General features: G+C 44.8%; 1 protein-coding gene across 5 annotated transcripts in view; it reads left to right on the top strand.

The window, feature by feature from the left end:
- Positions 1 to 14,099, top strand: part of SCAPER (S-phase cyclin A associated protein in the ER) — a 4,210,252-nt gene that overhangs the window by 3,608,465 nt on the left and 587,688 nt on the right. The window lies entirely within an intron of this gene.

Genomic DNA, 14,099 nt, shown 5'->3' with positions numbered 1-14,099 from the left:
AAAACCGAACAATACTGCACCACGACCCTGCATCCCTGAGCCTCACTGCCTGGATCCTGCAGCCCTAGATTTCTGGCATTATTCCCTACTGATGGAATGCAAGAAGATCCTGTCCAAAGCCAGAGCATCCTCTACACTGTCTTGTTACGGCCATAAATGGAAATGCTTCACAGTGTGGTGCAGTACTCAGAAGATTATGCCTCTGCGAAACACCGCTCCCCAGCTTCTAATGTACCTGCTTTCACTGGCGCAGGCCAAGGCTGGCCTGGCTCATGCTTCTGTCAAGCTGCATCTAGCTGCCATATCTTGGTACCCACGGTCAACTGGTAAACCTCCCCTGTGGTCGCACAGGCTCGTCAAGGAATTCCTGAAGGGCGTCTTCAGGACCTTTCCACCAGTGAAGGCTCCTGCTCCGGCTTGGGAGCTCATCAACGTTGTTTTGACTAAGCTCATGGGGGCTCCATTTGAACAGATACATCAGGCCCCTCTGAGGTTTTTCTCGTGGAAGACTGTTTTCTTAGTTGCCATTACCTCGGTCAGGCAGGTTGGGGAGATCCAGGCCCTTTCCTGCAAGCAGCCGTACTTGTCCATCCACGCTAAAAGGGTGGTGCTGCGGACCCACCTCACATTTACGCTGAAGGATCCTTCAGAATTTCACCTCAACGAGCCTTTGGTTCTGCCAGTCTTCTTCCTGAACCCATATACACCTGCTGAAAGGAGTTTGCATTCGCTGGACATTGCTCGTGCCTTGATGTTTTATGTGGCATGCACAAAGGATTTTCAGAAGACATCTCAACTGTGAATTTTGGCCCAGTGGGGCATGGGAAGGCCTTGTCTAAGGCTTCCATTTCCAGGTGGGTCTCCGGCTCTATCATGCACTGGCATAGTCTGGCCAACAGGCCTCTTTCAGACCAGCCGAGACCCCTTTCCACCAGAACCAGCGCCGCAACAACAGCATTTTTCTCAAGTGTTCCCCTGCTCTACATCTGCAGGGCTGCTTACGTGGAGGTCCACCCACACCTTCTCGAGATTCTGGATCGACAGGGATTGCAGGGAAGAGTCCCGGGTCGGCCAAGAAGTGCTGTGCAACAGTTTGCTTGAGTTGAATCTTTTCCAGGGGTAAGTTATTGCTTCTGTTGAGGCTTGACACCTCTGGGAGTTGTGTACATGTACTGCTGTTTAATTGTATTTATGAGTATGTGACTCCATGTCATACCACCTGCTGGAGAAAGAACAAGTTACAATGAAGGCGTCATGAAGTAAGACATAGACAACAAATCCAACTTCCTAAGAATTTTGTTTATTTTACTTGAATGGCAGGATGGAGTAAGGCCTAACTTGAACCATGCTAAGGTGGGATTTCCCTACCTAACGAAAACTAAGGATAGTCTGTTTCAGTAAGTTCAAATCAAATGTCTGCCTGTGTCCAAAACCTATACTTGCCCTCACAACTAATTATATACAATGTGCAGGGATGTCAGCAACAAAAGAAATAGTGTTCACAGTAAAGTTCTGAGCTTCTTCCAGCTCCTGGCTTATGTTCAGCTTCCGCCTCTGAAAAGGCCTCAAGGTCCCTTCCCCAAGAGTTCAATACTGTTCACAAAGTCTTGGGTTTCACTTCCCCAAACAGTCTGTTCAAATCTCTTGGCTTTCCAAAACAGTTCCTGTTCAACCCTTTAATCATCCAGGCTTTTTAGTAGTTCACAAAAGCTTGCTCTCTTTCAGTATTTCTCATTCACAATTAACTGTGGCAAAATACAAGCTTCTTTATATTTGCTTTCCTTGGCTTTTTTCAAGTAGGGGGCAGTCTGTCTAGGCGCAGTTGTCAGACCACGCAGTGCACCCATTACAGGTCACGCAACTGATAACCCTTGTCACTTTTTATGCTTCTGTATTCTTCATATATTTGCCAACACAGATTTTCTCTCTGAACCTGTGTCATTTGGCAAAACTTATTCCAGATTCTCCTTGTAACTCTCTTGGCTTTGCCACAGGGTGTATCTCACACAACTCATTACGTGGTGTTCACATTTTTCCACCATTTTGCTTTCACTTTAGTCATAAGTGCTCATCACTTGCTTTGCTCTTTTGCTGTATTCAAATATGCTCATCACATCTTTCAGTTAGTTCGATATTAATTGATGCTTGTTGCACTCTCAAAATTACTTATAACACTTTGCTGCTTGTTCAGTATTCAAAAACACTGAATTTGGTCTTCCATAGCCATTATAATAGTTTTAATTCGGATCGGCATTCAGATATGCCTGGTTGAAGTCTCCGGAGCGCCCTGGTATGAGTGTTCTCTTCTTTACACTCACTGGTATGCTGCTGCTCCCTCTGGGTGTCTCGATTCTGCTTTCCTGCTTCTTTTCGCTCAGCCTTTTCCTTGTGGAAGCCACAGCAAACAGGTCTCGCTATCCTCAAATCCTGCTGCACGTAGCTCCGCTCTTCCTCAGCGGAAGCTACCAGTGGCCTGCAGCGATCAGGAGACTTTGGTGTCCCACAGCTCCTGCCGTGGACACCGGGCCAAGAGGACAGCAGGCTTCTCGATCCTCTCACAATCTTCTTTGGCCCTGGCGTCTCTCTCAAACTCATGCTCAGCATGGTTTCCCTCCAGCCGGTTCCTCTCCAGCCCGCTCTGCTTCTGCAAGCCGTGTTCTTCTCTCTAGACCCGTTTCCCCTTACGGCTGGGCATCCTCTCATTTTATGCACATGTTGCTTGTTAAATGGTTGCAGGTGCAAGTCCTTTACTTCAGTTGCCTGATCATAGTTAAGCCTATTAGCTGGACATGCCTGGCTATTACAATGGAACTCCTCCACAGCCCTCTTCTTCGTCTCAGTACCAAAGTGGTGTGAATGATTGGAAGTCTGCATAACATCCAGTTGCTTCCTCCTCGTCCTAGTCTTAAAGTGGAATAGCTGTGTGACATTTTGGGTGGGAAAATGGGGCAACGACTGATAATAGCCTACAAAATCAGGGGTAATACAAGGTTCATTTTGACAAGGGAAAGAGGGATACCATGTCTCACCCAAAGACGTCCTCTCTCCACTCCCCAAGTTCCATCCACCCAGGTTATCCACCCTCGCATATCCACCCCCAGGGTCGGGATCCAAGATCATCGACCTTTCCCTGGCCACCTGAGAGGAGGACCATATGGGCCGAAGAAGTGAGGATGCCCTCAGGTTCGTCACATTACTTACCTGTAACTCCTGTTTTCCTGTTCTCCAGCATGTGTCTGGCATGGATTCACATGCAACCCTCTCTCGTTCCCCTCTGTGGCTCTTCTTGGTTCATACTGCCACTTTACATGCTCTACCAAATCTGAAGATGGCCATCAGGGTTGTCGCTTAGGGAGACGACCGTCATAGGCTGGGGGCAGTATGAACCAAAGGACAGTGATTGGTTATAGCGAAACTGCTTTCTTTTTACAGAGGATTCTAGGTTCTGTTTGATAATATCGCTGTGTAAAAGTCCCAGGTAGGCGACTATTTTTTCCTGACTAAAATTCTTTTCCCAAATATTCTAGAAGGGGTATGATTATATAATATTACCTCCACTCCTAGAATATTTGGGGAAAGTGTTTAATTGTCTGGCGGGTGCATTTTTAGGGAAATGTCACCACCAGGCAGCCATTTTCACAGCAACATTATCACTGGGTACCGGATACCCAGCCTGATGAGTTAGAATATTCATGAGCATGTGCATTCATGCCAGACCCATGCTGGAGAACAGGAGTTACAGGTAAGTAACTTCTTCCTTCATGCATGTCCACACAGCAAAATGTAATTCTGCCTGCTTCTATAGACGTTAAAGCAAAATCATGAAAGGGGTCTCTTGCGTAACAGTGTGTCCCAGGAAGACACGAGAGAAGTCCCACAAAAGCATAGGAGAATGTATTCTACTCTATAAGTTAACTATATACCATACTGCAGGTAATAATGACAATCTTGGAATATGCAGCCTCTCAGAGAATAGCAGGCGCACCATCTTGAAGTAGAGAATGATGTGAAAGACTGCATTGAAGATCAGCTGATGTGTCTACATGTGACCCTGTACGTTCAACACTTATCTCTCTCTTTTGGTTGCATCTAAGGCGCTAGTGAGTAATGCCTGTATCCACAACACATATTGTCATGCTCTTTGCGAGTTTTACTACTAGAATTACTTTAGATTTATAGACACCAGTCTTAAAACCAAATAAGAATGTTGAGAACTCTGAAAATCGCAGAGCATCTCACTAAAACCCTTGGATCATTCATGGGTTCATGGTCTTCGGTGGTCTGAAGCATTGATGCCAGTATCCTGCAATCGCAGGAAGGTGCAGATGTACCTAAAAATAATTAAACCCTGTTAGAGAAGATATCCTGGAGGCGTGGAACCCATTAGAAATAAGGGTGCTTCTCTGCAGTAATAACTAGATGGGGTGGATGTTATGATGTCTCAACCGAAGCCTTTGACGTAAAACATGATCTGGTATTTTTTTGCTTCTGTGTAGATCTATTTTGGAGTATGTGGAGACTGTCGTTTTGACCTATGGCATTTTGGATTTCAGCAGGCAATTTATGTCATGGGTATGCTCCTAAACCCTTTCTGTACAGTTCACCGTGGTAATATATATATATTTCTGAGGCTTGGTGAATCTGCTTAGATCACATGCTTTGCATAGGCCGACATCTAGTGGAAGCTGCGGAGTATTACAGTTTGTTTTTCGAAACTCGAAAATGGGCGTCGACACAGGGCGTGCCAGTAATACTATCCCTAGTGTGATGTCCACTGTACCCATGATCCCTCAGGCATCTAGGACCCTCAGATTGTTTTTTTCCGCCATACTGGTCGGAAGCATTCCGCGGAGTTCCCTGGCCTTAGCCATACTTTTGCTAAAATATTGTTCTATTTCCCCATTTCTCCACCCCAACGACGAGTCACCTAACTGCCACACTCGACGCCGGCATGGAGAAAGAATCGACTGTCGAGAGCTGCACGGCAGATTTGGGCCTCGGAAGGCCTCTGGCCTCGGCCCAGGCCTAGGAAGGCCTCTGGCCTCGGCCCTGCAAGTAGGGAGAGTGGGGGGTGGACATACTGTACACTCTTTTGGTATATAGGTACATTCTTATATATTCCTACACTTATTAGCCCGCTGCCACAAGGTGCGCATGGAGGGTACCCCTTTCCAATTTTGCCCCAAGTGCAACCGCAAGTATCCTTGGGTTGACAGGCACGCCACGTGCAATCTCTGCTACTGAGGGACCACCCGAGGCTAACTGCAGAGCGTGTAGTAGGTTCAAACCGAAAAAACTCAAGGACCGTTCAATCAAGCGTTGGGCCCACCAAGCCAGGCGTCAAGAGGCCATGGCAGCGGAGGGCGCCTTCAGCGATGGCAGCGACGCCGTGCTTTCGGACGGCGAGGGCAACGTGGCGTCAATTGACAGAAGGTCGTCCGGCAGGGCGGCTATGGGGAAGACCCCCAGCGACACAAGCGCTACCCACAGCACTTCCACAAAACACATGAAGTCCAACCGAGACTCGACGCGCACGTCGAGTACTCGGAAAGAGGCACATAGAGAACGGTCCGAAACAGTGTCCTCTGGGCGTTCTCGATCTAGATCGCCGCATGACTCCAGGCAACCATCCACTGTTGCCAGAAGTGCCTCGCTCCCCAAGGTAACAGAGGTTCGATCGTCAGAAGACGAAGCCGACCTCTATCCCCAGACCGCACTCCAGGAGTCGGCGTCAACAGGCCGCGCAACGGCTGTTCCCGAGTCCCAACCTCCACACTCCAGAGATAGGGACACTACCCCCGAACCTCGGCGCCAGGCGTCGAAAGGCTCCTAAGGGGCGAAAAAACAGGGTAAACACTCTTCCACCCACGGGGAAGGGGAAAAACAACAGAGGAAGCGGTCTTTGCCTCCTTCCACACCTCAGAAACATTCTACCCCACATAAACAGATGGACAAGTCTCGGTCTTCTGTTATCCCAAAGACCCCTATTCAATCCAGTAGGTCTAGTCAAGTTAATACAGGGAAAGGCCTTCAAGAAAGAATCATTCCCAGTTCAAGAGAATGGTCTAGTGATGGCATAGATAGAGTCATGTCAAGGATGTCATCATTGGCAGATTTCTACGCCAAAAACCCTGAACACTTTCTCTCTTTTACCCCCGACGGGTCAACTCCCTCAGGCTCTAAGGATCCTATACCCCCAAGTAAGAAGTCCCGGGTTGAAGCTCCTACTTCAGACCCCTTCAATATACAGCCCTATTCTCAATATCAGGGAGATCCATCCTTTTGTGAGGATCCAGATTTGGGCATGTTGGAAGAACAAACTGGGACGGGCTACTATGGGGATGACGAGGACCAAGAGGAGGAGGAGGACAACCCAGAAACCTACAGGCTAGATTCCCCGGTAGATAAAGAACCCCTGGTTACCGACTCCCCTGTCGATAACCAGCCTCTCTTGAATGAAGTGCTATCCAGAGCGGCAGAACACTTCCACATTGACACCCAGGGTGCTCAGGAAGAGAGGGACTTTGCCGAGGAGTTAGTGGGAGAAAGGAGACCTGTTGCCCAAGCCATCCCTATCCTTAAGTCAATTCAAAGAAGGATAGACCCTTCCCTTGTTAATCCCTATCTCACTAGGGCGGTAAACCCCAGAGTTGAGAAGCTTTTCAGGGCAGCCCAAACAGACCCACTGTACATAAGAGGGCATCTGAAACCGGACTCCCTGGTAGTGACAAACACCCATAAGAGGGCGGGAACACCCTTGTCATCGTCAGAAGCTCCACCTGACAAGGAGAGCAAGAAGATGTATGGCTTGGGCAGGAAAGTAGCCTCCACTTCCGCTTACCAGGCAAGGATTGCCAACTCCACCACCCTGGTGGCGAGTTACAATTGCCACCAGTGGGAAGAAGTCGCGGCACTCATAGATTCCGCACCAGAACCCTTAAAAAACCAATTGGCACGAGTTTCGGCGGAAGGAAGAGCCATGTCCGGTTGCATATTAAAAGCAACCTTTGATGCTGCGGATAATGCCGGCAGATTGATAGCAGAAGGTACTGTTATCAAAAGGCATGCTTGGTTGCGACAGTCTGGTTTCAAAGCCGAAACCCAGGCATCATTGATAGATAAACCGGTGGATCTATTGTTTGGAAAGGCGGTCGAGGACGCGCTGAAAAATGCCAAGGACGAGTATGAGACACTCAAATCCCTAGGCCAACTAACCAATAAACCCCCAAACCAGAGAGGGAATGGCAGTTTTCGTCGCCCACGCGGACAAAATTCCCAGAGAGGGTCTAACTATTCTCAGGGGCAGGGTATACAATGGAACAACAACAGCCAACAGTCTACCCAGGGTTATGGCAGGGGTAATAAGAGAGGACGTGGTAAAGGTACAGATAGCTCTAGCAGAGGCGGCAGCACGCCTCCCCCAAAACAGTGACGCTCCGTTCAGGGTCCCTTCTCACGCATCCCCAGTAGGGGGACGCATTTCCAACTTCACCCAAGCTTGGGAAGGGATCACATCAGACAGATGGGTGCTGGCCACAGTGTCCGCAGGATACTGCATAGAACTGTTAGTGTCCCCAAAGCCACCCTCCATGACAAAGAATACATTCTTTGGACCACCAGAAGATCCTCCTCGAGGATATCGTCAATCTTCTAGCAAAGGACGCGATAGAACTCGTCCGGGGACAACAGGTAAACAAGGTTATTTATTCAACTTACTTCCTTGTGCCAAAAACAGATTTGACAATGCGCCCAGTATTGGACTTACGGCCTGCAAACAAGTATGTCAAGCCCCAGAAATTTCATATGACTACTCTCCACGAGGTAATCCCCCTCCTAAAAAAGGGGGATTACATGGCAACATTGGACATGAAAGATGCCTATTTTCATATTTCCATGTTCCCAGCGTACAGAAAGTACTTGCGCTTCAAGGTGGACAGTCGGCACTACCAGTTCAAGGTACTGCCCTTTGGGATTGCCTCGGCTCCAAGGGTATTCACCAAGGTACTGGCGGTGGCAGCGGCACACCTACGCAGGGAGGCAATCCCGGTGTACCCTTACCTGGACGACTGGCTTATCACGGGGGAGACCCCAGTAATTTGCAGAACAAACATTCAAAGGGCGATCGACCTCCTCTTCGAATTAAGTTTCTTTTTTTATTTTTTATTGTAACATATAGTTTATCTAAACTTTTATTACATTTTACACCCATCACATTAAATCTATTAAACAGAATCGTTCCGCCTCATCAGTCTTTGAAAAACATCAGACAACTTCAAGATCTCTCTTTTAGTGCAGCTCTCGAGTCCTTAACTGTTACATGGCATATTAGGACGTTATTAAGATCTTATCCATGTAATCAATTACTGCACAAGTTAGATTAGTGTTATTTCCAGACAACATCGTAAACCACCATTCTTCCATGTTTCCTGTTAACGGGGTGAATTTACTTAAAAAGAGAGACCTTGGAACTTTTAGTTCTATGCATCCAATGATCAAGTGTTTGGAGGATTCAATGTGTGTCTTACAGAATCTGCATAGATTAGATTCAGTTTCCTTATCTCGTTTCAGCCATAACATCTCCTTTGTTTTATATAGATTAAGTCTTAATCTTAAAAACTGACCCCGATGGTACTGAGAAGGAAATAATTTTAGATATTTTGGTATTTGTTCGATTCCATGGATCGCAGGTCCGTTATACAAGGATGAAGCAAGGGAATTTTGTTTTTCTTCATTTTGAATCCAGTTCCATATTCTTAACTTTTTCTTAGCTATTTGCGGGAACTTTAAGAGCATTTCCATCTTAATGTCTGCCTGGTAAAGAATGGCTCTGAGTTTGTCTGCCCAGCTCTTAAGCAGACCAGCGTGAGGTTTGTCAATGTTAGATGCGGTATGACGGAGACAGTAAGGTTAGATACATTTTCCTCAATGTTGCTACAGATCTCCAAATAACAGTTCCATACAGATATTCTATGGATAATTCATATCGAATTGCTGATATTGAGATGTTTGACGGCAATTTAAGTATTTTCCGCCAAAAAATGCCTCCTAGGTGTGGCCAAATATCTTTATTCAAATTCCAAGCAGCCTCACTCCCAAATGTTATCGCTGGCACTACTTTTTGTAGATAAAATGTCAGAATTGGAGTTAGAGTGAATTTCCCATATTCAGCGTTTAGTTTTGCTCCTTGAAGTGCCAACATACGCATACGACAAATAAGTTCTTGAGACCAGTCCCATTCACAAATGGATTTATTAAATAGGACTCCTAAATAGCGTATGGATGAGGTAGTTTCAATCTGTTCGCCAGCAATTGTCCATTTAAAAGTTTTATTTCTTTGACCTTGCTGGGGACCAAATATTATGATTTTTGTTTTTGATACGTTCACTTCAAGATCGTTTTTTTGAAGGTATAGTTGTAAGGAGTTTAATAATCTTTGCATACCGATCGGGGTTGAATCGATCAAAACCATATCGTCAGCATAGCTGGCCCAGCTGATCTGTTGCCTGTTTATTTTCAGGGGGAAGGACTTTGTTTCCTGCAGGGATGTTGGTAGATCCGCAATGAATAATTTAAAAAGTAGGGCTGCCAGTGGGCAACCTTGCTTTATGCCTTTTTCGGTCACAATTTCATTTGTGAGGTCTCCTTGCGCATTCATGCGGACACAAATTCTTGTTTTCGCTTAAAAAGCCATTACTGGGTGGAGTAGTTCCGCTGGGCAAGACCATTTCCGAAGTTTTTCCCACAGCAAGTTTCGACTGATGCTATCGAAAGCTTGCTGTAGATCTACAAAAGCAAGGAATAACTTTTTTGATTTTTGTAGGGTTTACAATTTTAATATGTTTAATAGGGTTAAATTTAATTCTGTACCAACCCCCTGCGTAAAGCCTGTCTGACGGCAGTCCATGATCCCGGCATCGGTTGCCCACGTGGTCAGTTTTCTTTGTAAGAAAGTTGCAAAAATCTTTCCGATAGTATCAAGTAGGGCAATCGGGCGATAGTTGGCAGGATCGTCCCGATTGCCCTTTTTAAAAATCGCAACTACAATTGCAGTGGACCAAGATTTTGGCAGTTCTCTCATGATGGCGATTTTTGTAAAGAGCTCTTCAATATATTGCGACAAAGATTCCTTGTTTTCTTTTAGCATAATGTTAGTGAGGCCATCTTGGCCAGTGGCTCTTGAATTTTTTAGTCTTTCAATTGCAGACAGGATGTCCTCTGCTGATTCACGAACATTCCATTTAGCGTTCCTCTCTAATGCAATTGGTGCTACGATTGTAGGTGGTTTTTTAAATACTGATGTAAAATGCTTCTCCCACATATTTGAATTGATTCCATTCGCCATCATTGCATCTTGATTTAACGATCTTTGGTTTAAAATTGTCCATATCTCTGTGGTGTTATGTTTCTTAATAAGACTTAATATCGTTTCTGCTCTTTCTTGATCTCGAATTAGTGCAAAGGACTTAAGCCAATTTCGATATTTTTGTCTTCTTTTTTTAATGGCATCGAACAATTTTGCATCTAGCTTTTTTTTCAAGCTTCCGATGTCTTTAAGCAGTGCTTTTTTTGTTTCATTAATTGTGACACTATAAATGTGTTTATTTAGATGTGAGATGGTTTTCTTCCCATGTTTCTTGATTTTAAATTGTTGAAGCAGAGGGGCATAATTTATTTGACTTCTTGGCAACCCCACATTAGACAGAAAGTTCTTCTTTAATGTGTTTATCGGTTGCTTGCTGTTTCTCAGTCTATTCGCGCCTTGGTTAATCTCCAGGTTTCCAGAATATGATGCTGAAGGAATTTCACATGGCGTCTTCCAAGTTAGCTTGAGGGCATCATGATCGCTTTTTTTGTTTTTAAGATTATCAGCTGTTCAATTTTGCAGAGCAAATTCTTTGACGACCAAATGTAATCCAGTGTTTTATGCAACTTAGTCCGATGCCAGGTGTAACTCGCGGGGATGTCTCCTCTTACACTTCCATTTAACATTTGGCAGTTCCTCAGTTCAAGTTCGGATTTCCAACGTTGCCCTCTAGATGCCTTCAATGTCTTTAAGTTTGAGGTATGAGGCAACGGCCGTATGGTATTTTCAAACCATGATAAATTCAGATCTCCACAGATAATGACTGTCAGATCTGTCAATTCAGCCATACAGCTGTCAATTATTGATGTCACTGATTATATATATGCACTGGATGATATCATCACCAGATTCCAGTAGGTGTTTATTATCAGTAGCTGGGAGGTGGTCTTATATTCCTCTTGTGCACATTGCAATAGTGTGCTCTGCACAAATAAGTTTGGGTTTTCAATTCTAATCACCTTCCACACTTTATTGATGTGTATCATCGTCACTAGCCCAGAATACAGACGGCCTTTATGATTTTTTACCGCAGGATTTAACAGGATTTCGTATCCATCTCTGACGGGTACTTCCCGTAACCATGTTTCCTGTAGACATATTGCAGATTGTTTCTGAGTGTGAAAGGCAATTCATTGAATAAATGTGTGAATCCACGAGTGTTCCACGAAATCAGGGAATGTCGGTCCTCCTTCTGTTTTATTTGCTGCTAATGGTGATAGAGAGGTCTCAGTTCTTCTCTTTTGTGTGGCATCTTGCCTGGTAGATTTTTTCACCGGAAACTTTGATTTTCTTGTATTCTGTTGAGTAGGTGGTCTTTCTGCATTCAAGGAGTGATTTCCAAGTTCTTGAGTTAGTTTTACGTTGTCAATGGGATTGGTTTTGTTTCCAGATGACAGCTCAAATCCAAAGAAAAGGAGTTCATCTTTTGCTACTAATAGGGATTTTTGATTATTTGGGACTGTATATGCAGCATCACCCAATCAGAGCGTTTTTCAGTCACATATTCGACGATCGAGATGTCCTCAGAAGTTATTGTCCTCAAGAAAGGAATACAATGTAAGAGTTTCATTACATTTCTTCGATTGAGGTTTACTTCGTTCTTATTACTTAGCATATTTTCCAGTTGTAATTTCCAAGTAATGGTCTGAGGTTCATTCGTGTGATACCGCGTCACGCTCAATGGACGTTTAAATTGTTTGTATTGCTGTGCTTGAGTCAGTTTTGGATTTAAAGTGCAGAGTTTATAGTCAGCTTGTCTGTCTGTTAATGAAGGAACTGTTTTTGAGTTTGGTTTGACGATGTACTTGCCATTGAAAACCTCCTTTTGGCGAGCTCTACATGACTTGGCACCCTCTGCTGTAGGTATAATGGCTGCACTCGGCAATGGAGTTGGATTTCTCACAATTACTGATGATTGTCTGCTAGATGTAATAGATTGGTCTGCGGTGCAATTTGCTGTCAATGACTCTTCTTCTTCATCCACTGAATAAGTGGATAGATTGCATAGCTCGACCGAAGCACAGGACTGGTAATCTGTTTCATCTTCCAATTCGACTCTTGGACGTTTGTTGGGGTTTCTTGTGTCAGCCTCTAAATGTGACTCTCGACTGCTGATCTTAGTATCGCTGCTAAGTTTTGTTTGAGGTGTAACCTTTCCATTGCGCTCAAAAAGCCCCACCTTCGGGGGCGTTGATAGATTCCTTATACATTTTTTAGAACCGTTAGACCGTCTCTTCAGGCTACCATTCAATTTGGTTGACCTTGTATTTAGCATCTTCCTTTGTTGAACTGACAGCCGTGCATTGGCAGCAGACGGCAAAGTTTTGGCAGGTCCGGTAAATATCCCAAAGGAGATCCATTTTTTTTGTTGCATTAAATAATGTAGTTGGGACTTGCTCATTACCGGTGTCAGTAATTTGAGGATTACCGGTTTCTAGATGCGTGCATAACGGTACGCCACCGGACTGCATGGGGGCCGTCGCTAAAGGATTTCCTTGCTGAGGAGTATTCAAGGTTATAGCAGGTGTAGAAATTGCTAAACCTTGTAATTCTCGATGGGGTTCTTACAGAGGAATTTCGGAAGACATCTGAGCAGTCAGCATGGTACCCTTCACAGGGGCACTGGTTGAAATCAACTGACAGTTCTTTGTAGTCGTGGTTGATGAAATGGCACTCTTTGGAGTATGTGATACTGAGGCAGAGTTTGTCTCACACTTGCCATTGTGTATACAGGGTGGCATCCATGTAGCTGCTGAATTTCTTGTATTATGGCGGATCCATTTAGTGCACTCTATCACTGCCTCTATCAGGTCAGATTTTTCTGCCAATTCATTTCTTGCAATACCACTCAAACGATTTTGCCATTTTATGGATGCTTCTGCTTCAGTATCTAATCGATTTTGAAGATGTGAGTTAACAGTTTCCATGGTTGCTAGTTTTGCAAACAGATTTCCAATCATAGCACCTAGGTCCATTAATTGCTTCATATAGGGATTCATATAGTTTCATAAAAGGTGTGAGTGCAATCGAAGTGGCAGCCAATACGTTATTATGTATTTGTAAACTTGCCGCAATGGAAAGATTGCTTTTGAAACTGTTTTCATTTTCCGTGTCAGACTGTGTTTCTATATCAGTGTTTATTGAGGCGTGACACACTGCACTTGTTGTTTTTGGCGTTGATGAAATGCCATTTTCTTTTGACTTGCCTTCCGGCTTTTTTGCTATAGACGAGATGCTCTTTGCAATCAGAGGCGTGTGTATTGCTGATTTTCTATGTGGGGTACTTATGCATTCTTTAGAAGCATTAGTGTGGACAGCATTTAGGTTTCTAGTTAATTGCAAGTCGTGTAATTTACCATGCTTCGATGACTGTAAGGGGGAGGGGATGTTCTTGGCAAAACTCTCGTTGAACCGCTACTTCATTGATTCAAAGTCCGTTTTTAAACGCTCTGTTAACCGGGCTTCTCGAGCCACAAGGTCATGTGTAAACAACCTTGCACTGGGCGGTACCTTCGTGCTTGAGTAATTCTTCTTAGCTGGTGAAGGTGAAACATCTACGTGAATGTTTTCAATCAGCCCAGGGACGCCGCTTACACTGTGTGTTTTGGCCGCTCCATTACTCAGACCATTGACGGCAGCCGACGAATTAAGGCAGGCAGCGGGGCCACATTTGTTTGAGGTAAGATCTTTCATAATGCCATTTGCGCTGCTTTGTAGCTCGGTGCTTTGCTCCACT

Source organism: Ambystoma mexicanum, chromosome 11 (genome assembly GCF_040938575.1).
Source record: "Ambystoma mexicanum isolate Mex_15411 chromosome 11, UKY_AmexF1_1, whole genome shotgun sequence".
In the NCBI taxonomy this organism is placed as follows: Eukaryota; Metazoa; Chordata; class Amphibia; order Caudata; family Ambystomatidae; genus Ambystoma; species Ambystoma mexicanum.
Note: the sequence above shows the minus strand (reverse complement) of the source record. Positions and strands in the feature narration are given on the sequence as shown.